Genomic DNA, 8,147 nt, shown 5'->3' with positions numbered 1-8,147 from the left:
TTTTCATCAGACGCACAGAACTGTTTACCTCCTCGTATATCCGGCACGGAAAAAAAAAAACATTAAAAAAAACTTCTCGGAACAGGGTAGAAAAAACGGGAAAAGGAGAAAAAAAAACAAAAACTGAGATTCCTGCTTTGTTACATTACGACTAGAATCTGCGTTTCTGATGGCGTCTAATATTTTATTTCTATTGGGAAGAGAGAGATGAAAGAGGGATGGCGGAGAATGAAATCGGACTGGCGCTTTAAGGCCGTTGGCCACCAAATGATATAAGTGCAGCTGGATACGAGAAGCCATACGTTACGCTTTAATGCTCATGTAGCGTCCGGCTATGGAACGACGTTGGCCGGCGGCCCACCAGGCTTCTCTCCGCTGTGCCGGTTGGCCAATCTGGTCCTGCCTCCACATTTTATTCCGACCGCTATACATCAAAACATTTTTTTTATTTTTTTTTAAAGTGATATATTCTATAATTTTCAGGGTTTTTAGGTTTTCGGGATGGGTGACGGGTTGCCCCGATTTCAGGTTTCGTTCTCCGCCGGCCGGCAGTGACTCTCCCTCTGGAATCTCTCTCTCGGCTCTCGTGTCCGCTCGTTCCTGTCTTGTATATTGTGCTGAAAATGGTGCCAAATCCCTTAACGCAGACAGTACTGTATTTTCTTTGATGTTGTATCGCTGGTCGCGTCCTCCAAGCCTGTGCGTTTTTTTTTTGTTTTTTCTGGTCGTCTGTCGGCAGAGACAAAGTCTGCCCATTTTCTAAGAGAGACAAACATAAAACTTACATAAATTCACGATCTTTTGGGGCCGCAGAAGCCATCGTCAACAATAAAAGCCCTATGGCTTAGAACCAAGGTGAACATGGATCTAAGGGGGGTTTACAGATCGATTTCTAATAGCCACTGTGATCCATCTCTTAACTGCTAACAGGGGCCAGCTGGCGGCTTTGTGACTGGGGTGAAATAAATCTTACAAGTCAATATGAAGCCATTAGAAGCCTGTACGTTTCCAATGTATATTTAAAGCCTAATGCCCAAAATCCAACTTTTTACAAAGGTACCGAAACAACGGATACAGAATTACTATTTTGCATTTGGGTTATATATACTTCTTTTTTTTTTGCTGGCGGAATTGTACAAAATGTGTGTGTTTTGATATTATGTGGGCACCAAAGGGTTAAGCTTTGCTGATATTATAGAAAAAGGTACACCGCCGTTTAAATGTTTGGGGTCACTGAGCTGTTTTCATGGAAAACCCAAGGAAGTTTCTGGCTGTAACTTAATTGCGAAAGGGTTTTCTGACCATCAGTTAGCCTTTTAAACTTAAACTTGGATCAGCAAACACAACGTGCCATTGGAACCCAGGAGTGATGGGAGTGATAAAGGGCCATTGGAACACAGGAGTGATGGGAGGGATAAAGGGCCATTGGAACACAGGAGTGATGGGAGGGATAAAGGCCATTGGAACCCAGGAGTGATGGGAGTGATAAAGGGCCATTGGAACACAGGAGTGATGGGAGGGATAAAGGGCCATTGGAACACAGGAGTGATGGGAGGGATAAAGGCCATTGGAACACAGGAGTGATGGGAGTGATAAAGGGCCATTGGAACGCAGGAGTGATGGGAGTGATAAAGGGCCATTGGAACACAGGAGTGATGGGAGTGATAAAGAGCCATTGGAACGCAGGAGTGATGGGAGTGATAAAGAGCCTCTGTACGTCTATGAAGAGATTCCATTAAAAACCAAAATGTGCTTTTCTTTCAAAAACATGGAAAGTGACCCCAAACTCTTGAACGGTGGTGTAAATACAGTAATTGCCGTTAGTTTGTAGATATTAAAGAAGGAGATTGTTATATGATCAGATTATGAGAAACAGATCTTACATAAATATTTGTGTTTTTATGGAGAAAAGTGTTAAATGGATATTATAATGGGATTGACAGCGAGGAATATATATATATAATTCTCCCAAGTAACTGACTGTGTTGATGGGGATGAAAGAGAAAAGGGCGAAGTGCAAGGGGTAGGGGTTAGGAGGTAGAAGGTCAAATCAAACTTTATACGGATCATTTAAATATAAGCTGCGGTCTATAGGGGCAAATGTTGCTTAACGAAGCAATGTGAAGCTTGCCGCGGTTCTGAGGACACGCGGCCCAAACTGGAGGACCTTCTGGATGTGGTGGCTTTTGCTGTCGTATCCGGAGGCCTTTCTATTCCTCGTTTATCATCGCTGTGCTGTTTATTTGGTAGATTTAGGCAGCTGCGCACCTGGAGCGATGTTCTTAGGGATCTACTTGGGTTTTGAGGTTCGGTTTCCGTAAAAGTTCCTAGAGCTCCATGTTTGTTGGGGCATGGGAAGAGGCAAAAGGGTGCGGGGGTATAATGTAGCCACACCCATTTCTTTTGAAACCCCACCCGTTTTTGGTAAGCTTTGCCCCTTCCTATTTATTTTCATAATATCTCCCAATTTATTGTAAGAATTGGGTCATCGCTCTTCTCGCTCACGCATTAATTACTATAGATCGTTAATTCCGAACCTAGAACCGGTCTGTGGATCGATATGTTTGCTGCTTACGGGGGGTTCTACACTGTGAAAAACCACTACATCCGCGCGCTCGGCTTGTACTGCAACGCTGGGCTTCTTCGGCGACCAAAATGTCTTACACCGGGTCCTCTCTGTCCAGCCGGCCCCTGTTCACCGACGCAAACTGTGGTCGTGAAGGAAAGGGCCGCGCACGGAATGCACGCACAAGCCAAAAGACATCGCTCCTTCACACCCACCATTGCTGGCGTTTTTGTTCTATGACTGAAATGCTGATTTTGTACAAATACTGGGTCAAAAATACATTTTTATTGTGCTAATTCGATGTGGCCGAGTTTGGTTATTTACTTAGAACTGTCCCATGCAGTGTGGTCTGAGCGCTTGAGTTATAAATCTATTCTGTGTACGGCAAGGGGTTAAATATTTTTATTTTATTAATTTGTTTAATGGGCATCAGAAGAAAGATGCCAGATACGTTGCACTAAATGCTAATATAACCTTCTGGTGCCAGGTATATGAAAGCGTTACTGTTGCAAATACAGACAGAGGTCTACAAACGTTTTACAGGATCGAATTTAATGTCTGATCGTCGAATGATAAGGAACGGAAGACGTTGCCAAAGCGGCACAACAGGGTTATCAGGAAATCCGTGGAAAAGCCCTATGGGCACCACCAGGTACTTGATCATAGATCTCCACCAGCTCCATTCTTGACATGAAGTCCCCTCTCCCCTGTTGTTAAGTCGCTGGTTGTTGCAGATTGGTTCAGGAAGTCTTAGGAAGGAGGAGATCGTTTCAGTGATGGGAATTGATTAATGCCGCCTCTTACTTAATGAGTTTAATCCTGAGCTCATGACTTGAATATCTATCAGTCACCATACTTGTGAGCATGCTGTGTATTTTGTCAGCAGTTGTAGCACCTTTAATACACACTGTCTTTTAATGTATAAATGTAACAATAGTTACATTAGAAAAGCAACTGTTACATCGGAAAGGCTCCTTCAAATGCAACCTCAGAACACAAATTATAAAAAGAAAACTGTTAGGTTTGACTCACCGGCTTCCTGGATGTCTAAAGAAAGGAGTTTTGTATCGTCTCCGTTTCAGGAAAGGGCAGAGCGATGATGTATCATGATATATCACATAGAGTCCTATCTGGGGACCCTCTGTGTACCTGAGGCTCTTGGCCAGACCTCGGGGGCTGTCCTTTAGACCTTAGGCGTGGGCGGTACCACCTGGTTAGCCACACCTTCCTCATGTAGTCCACTTACTACTGTTATTATTCCAGTACAGAGGTGACAACACATTTTGTGGCCAATTTGGGGGGGGGGGATGAGAAAATATATGCCATTTTCTGAACGGCGTATACAAAAAAAAAATGATTTCCTTATTGGTTTGTGATCTATGGGCCTCTCTAGTGGAGGGAAAGATAACTTTTTCGTTTCCTTCCTCTTGGGAGAATGGAGGACTGAAATCGTCCTGCCTGTAGGAAAGAGAACAGTCAAGCAGCAGTGTAACTAACATCATGCGCGTCTTGGACCCTGATGTACGATTCTATATTCCATCCCGCAACCCGAGGACCCCGTCGTGGGGCGATCTGCATACCTCCCTAGGTGTTGTCAAGGGGGAGTCGGGTTGGTGCGTGTTGACATTATTTTACAAAATCCAGTGCAAAAAAACCTTGATAAACAGACTTTGGAGGGGGAAAAATAGCCGTAGGCACACTCTAGTGTTGTCATGGAAACCTTGCAGTGGTTTCCATGGCGATGCTGATGCTTGCACCTTAGATGCTCCGTTGGCGCGTGATGTGGAGGTGGTAGAGCCACGGAGTGGGCAGCGGGGACTGGTAACAAGGGCGAGCTTCTGTTACAAACCAAACCGGTGACCAGATTTCCCCTTAAAAGATAAACCGTGGAAGGAAGCGATGATTTTAAAGCTGCCGTTCCATCTACTCTGCGGAATTTGACATTTGTAACCAAATGTGACATTAGAAACAGAATTCCTGGACCTGTTATATACCCAAACCGTCCTCAGAAGCGATTCCTTTAACCATGGAAAACCCTGCACTGAACGTTTCTCCAAATGAAATGGATGGTTTCCAAACGTACAAGAGACCTCAGAGGTCTAAGGCTTGTGTGACTTTGTCCTGTTGGCCCAATAAAATGTATCATCGTTCCTTAGACCCACATTAGGTTACTTGATTATGTTTCTTATGTAGAACGTCATTTATGTCTTTAAGAGATCTTCCCGTAGGTGTTTATGTAACGAGCGAGTAGATAAAAGTGCCAACTATGGACACGGTGCAAAAACAGGATAAACATCGTCACTGCATTCAATGCAAAATTTAATATATTAATAAAATAAATTTACAGAAAGATCAGCGTTTTTGTAAGTCCAGCTTTGAGTTTGGTGGATAATACGATAGAATGAAGGCACGTAATCAAAACTAAACTCGAATGAAGCGATCTCACCGAATCCCCCAAATTCAGCATAAAAATATCAAGTTTATTTCCAGAAATATCAACCAGCGGGAAAACGCCGAAACTTCTGTTTTAAGGCACAATAACTGAAAACCAGACAAAATAAAATACCCCCCCTCCCCAAAACCCAGCACCTCCAACGGAGCTTTGTGTTCCGAGTTTAAGTCTAAAAGGCTAACTGATCGTCAGGAAACCCTTTCGCAATTATGATACAGAAATTTCCTCGTTTTCCATGAAAAGCTAAAAACGTATCCATTTACTAATTATTAAAAAAAAAAATTGAGCGACACTTTTGGACTACGTATCACTTTTCCCTCCTCCTTTCTTCACAGATGATGTTCTTTCCTAGAAGCTCACTCAATGTTACAGGCAGTTAACAGGTTAAAACGTGTCAAAACAGAAAAACAGAGGTCGGCCCCATCCGGCCCCCGTCTAGTCGCCCGTTTCTCCTGCTGTAACGACTCAAACCTTAATCAGTCGTTGGTCTCGTCTTAGATTCAGGAGCCGTATGCCTATCCCACGCATGTTTAATCCCCTCACTGTATTACCCTCTACCACTTCTGCTGGGAGGCTGTTGTATGTATCAAACACCCTCTACTGATGGAATCAGACCAATATTCACTACATATTTTATAACAAGCCTTTGCTTTAACGTGTAGGACGGTAGTGATCTTTGTGCCAAAGGATGCCAGGAATGTAAATCATGTCCTTTTTATAAGTCTCTTACCCCCCCTCTGTGAACCGGGTAGCATTTGGGTTTCACATCGAAGATCCACACGGCAGGTCATGTATCTGTAACGTGTAAAAACGGCAGTTAACGGGGACCGCCGAAAGTCTGGAAAGGAACAAGATAAATATCGATCGTAACAAATGAGAACTTTGGAATTCCGGGGGGGAAAAATCTGTAAATGAAGACGCGGGTTATCGAAAAAAAAAAAGGTCCGTCTTCTGCGTGACGATCTCTGCGAAGAACAAAATAAATAAATGCATTTACTGCAAATAACGCGTTCCGGGCACCGGCCGCCGATCAAGAGCCGCAAACAAACGGTTTTAAGGTAAGTATTTTATTATCAAAATTATTACATCTCTTCTCAAATGTTACATCATCGTGTAAAAACTCCACGTGAGTGATAATGACAGCAGGCTCCTCTTTCAGTGACCTCATCACATGGGACCGATTCGAACGGTTTCCGGCCGTGGAAGAAGAGGGGAAAGAGGAAAAGAAGAGGAAAAAAAGAGAAGAAAAAAAAAAAAAAGCCGGTGATTTTGAGGCGAAATTAGCCACGTTATGAGGCCGGGTGAAAAGAGAAGCCTGTGATACAGACCCTGTGATGTTTATACACACAATATACAGTATACAAGAAACCCCAAAATGAGGGCGACATGATTATTTTTCCCCCCCATCCCCAGCCAGTCTCACAGTTGTACAGCTTTGGGAAAAGAAGAGGCGCTCGAAAATAACATTTAAAACAAAAACTTATTTTTTTGTTTTTTTTTTATATTTCTTAATAAAATCTCTCCCCCTTCTTATCGGGGGGACACCCGATTCCTATTCCGAAACGGAAAAAAAAAAAGCTCTGTAACAGTCACCAAATAGAAAGGGAATTAACATACGGGGGGGACAGCTGTGCACCAAACATCTGGAGAGACAAAATAATAATAAGATAAAGAGAGTGAGAAGGGGAGAGGTAAAGACTCACAGCGTTATCTCGTCTGGAAACAAACAGAGATCATCATCGTAGCACCGTGGATTATAATGTTCTGTGTTAGCGAGCCTGTAATTGCTTATAACTGAATATAAAATTAAATAAAAACAGTCTAACCTGCGGAAATTACAGTAAACACATGGGGGGGGCACAGTCTTGGTTGCTGGGGGGGTCTACCGATAACGCAGGGTACATGTATGATCTCCCAGCGAGAAGATTGCACTGAAATGAAGCTTCCCGATGGTTTCCGTCGTCAGTTACACGGGTTGTACGGGAGAGGAGAGCAGCAATGTAAGAACGTGTGCATTTCACATGCGCGCCAGCACCGGGGTCAAACCGATTCGGGCCGTTCTGAATCCTTAGACCTTTCGCCACGACCCTGGTCATAACCGCGTAAAGAGAAAAAGCCAACCGCAACCGCCAGCAAGCTTTGCCAATCGGGATTGTTGGATTGATTGTTGGACCCGCGGCCGGGTCTGTGTCCTTTTTTGGACTACGAATACGCTACCGTTCAAAAGTTTGGGGTCACTGAGCTGGAACAAAAAAACAAGGACATTCCTAAGCGACCCCAAACTTCTGACCGCTAGCCTACGTTCCCCTATTCCGAATAACGCGCACGCTCACAAGTGCAGAAATGTACTGATCGCCAGAAGTTACCGCACGCCGGGGTTAACGATTCCCAACGATACCGAGCATTGTCCCATCACGTGCTCGTCCGGTTATCACTAATGAATAAGATCGTCTCGTCTCGCCTGACACGGGGAAAATATTATGGAAGCGGTTAAGGAGTACTGCCCGTGTGACACTGATGGAGCTAAACAAGTCGTGGCCTAATAAGAAAGATTAATTAACTTGGTTTAAAGTTATTAAACCCTTCAGCGCCATAAATAAATGCTCGTAACGCCCAAATGTTTTACCGGATCCCGGTTGCGTCAGTTTGCTAATCAGGAGCATCAGAAAACAGATCATATCCAATTTTAGCAAAAGCTGCGCATGCACGCAGGTACTTTTTAACAATACTGCGCATGCAGGGAAGGTTAGTTGGAGGCTGGACAAATGCATGTGGAATGTAGCAGCTGACAAGGACATTTTTGGAGCCTTTTCCTTGTTTTGAACCAGGAAGGTTATATCAATACATAAAATAACATGAGAGGGCTCCACCGGTAATATATATATATTTATATTATATATATAAATCAGGTGTAAAGGCTCCCGAGATTTGTTTAGCTACCTGGCGCATTTCGCATCGCCCATCCTGATGGAGGTACGAACCGCCACTCAAGCAAGAGCGAGCTTGGCACTCAGAAGCCGAAATGCCAGCAGCCAACCTGCACAATGAAAGCAACCCCAATCTGTACAAGTTTTAAAACAGGAATTAAAAAAAAAACTACAAAAAAACTCTAAAAATAAAACTAAGCGC

This window comes from Spea bombifrons, chromosome 6 (genome assembly GCF_027358695.1).
Source record: "Spea bombifrons isolate aSpeBom1 chromosome 6, aSpeBom1.2.pri, whole genome shotgun sequence".
Taxonomy (NCBI): Eukaryota; Metazoa; Chordata; class Amphibia; order Anura; family Pelobatidae; genus Spea; species Spea bombifrons.
The sequence above is the reverse complement of the archived record's forward strand: the minus strand, read 5'-3'. Positions refer to the sequence as shown.